This window comes from Myxine glutinosa, chromosome 1, assembly GCF_964187855.1.
Source record: "Myxine glutinosa chromosome 1, kmMyxGlut1.1, whole genome shotgun sequence".
Classification (NCBI taxonomy): domain Eukaryota; kingdom Metazoa; phylum Chordata; class Myxini; order Myxiniformes; family Myxinidae; genus Myxine; species Myxine glutinosa.
In genome coordinates this window covers 99,981,551-99,982,812 of record NC_136261.1, presented here as the reverse complement: position 1 = coordinate 99,982,812, position 1,262 = coordinate 99,981,551, and the positions used below count along the sequence as shown (strand labels likewise).

At 47.9% G+C, this 1,262-nt stretch overlaps 1 non-coding gene across 1 annotated transcript; it reads right to left on the bottom strand.

Annotated features, from left to right (window-relative positions):
* Positions 1-366: 366 nt before the first annotated feature.
* On the bottom strand, positions 367-485 carry LOC144890152 (5S ribosomal RNA). The gene has a single exon (XR_013622291.1). It is a non-coding gene; the product is annotated as a 5S ribosomal RNA (ribosomal RNA).
* Positions 486-1,262: the final 777 nt, after the last annotated feature.

Sequence of the window (1,262 nt, the reverse complement as noted above, 5' to 3'; positions counted from 1 at the left end):
AAAAAGCCTCCAAGACTGCAGGGTGGCATGGTGTCCAGGAGGAGGACAAAAAGCCAACAAGAGTGCAGGGTGGTATCGTCTCCAGGAGGAGGAAAAATAGCTGACAAGAGTGCAGGGTGGTATGGTGCCCAGGAGGAGGAAAAAAAGCCTCCAAGACTGCAGGGTGGCATGGTGTCGAGGAGGAGGAAAAAAAGCCTCCAAGACTGCAGGGTGGTATGGTGTCCAGGAGAGGAAAAAAAGCCCACAAGACTGCAGTGTGGTATGGTGTCCAGGAGGAGGGAAAAAAGCCTACAAGCCTGCAGGGTGGTATGGTGTCCAATCGGAGGAAAAAAAGCCGACCCAGGCTCCCCCTGCAGGAGAAAAAAAAGCCTACAACACCCGGGGTTCCCAGGCGGTCTCCCATCCAGGTACTAACCGGGCCCGAACCTGCTTAGCTTCCGAGATCGGACGAGATCGGGCGTATTCAGGGTGGTATGGTCGTAGGCAATAACTGATTCTCTTTGGAAATACTTGAAGGACTGAAAATGTTTCCCAAGTGAGAGTTTCGTATTTTCTGCCACCAACGGTGGATGGAGGTTATGTTTTTTACCCCTGTCTGTTTGTCTGTCTGTCCGTTTGTGAACAGGATATCTCAAAAGGTTGTAGACGGATTCGGACTAAATTCGGCAGAGATGTGGCGTGTGTGACAAAGACGAAATGATTCGATTTTGGTGAAGATCTGGAATCGGATCCGGCTCCGACAATTCTTTAAAATGATTCTTCACCATTGGGAGACAGGGCCAAAAACGATACATCCAGCAGGATATCTCAAAACGTTATGGACGGATTTGGACGAAGCTTGGTGGAGAGGTTGTGTGTGTGACAAGGAAGAATCGATTCAATTTTGGTGAAGATCTGGATCCGGACCCATCTCGTAGAATTTTAAAGTGATTCTTCACCATCGGGCCAAACAATATAGCCTCTGGCAGGATATCTCAAAAAGTTATGGTAGTTAAGGGGAACTCTGGAATACAAAACGTGACCAGCGCACCTGGTGGAGGTATGCTCTCTTCTGAGTGCCGTTCGAGTTTACTTTTAATTTCCATTTGAAACTTTTCTTTCCATCACGATCTTCTTTTTCAATGGAGAACCCTCACATTCTTTCCAATTCCTTATCGGTAATGGTAGTGGTGGCAGTAGTACGAGTGGTTTTTATTCGGCTTGTGGGAGTGGTAGTAGTCAGCTAGTAGTCGTAGTCGTAGTCGCAGTGGCGGTACTGATAA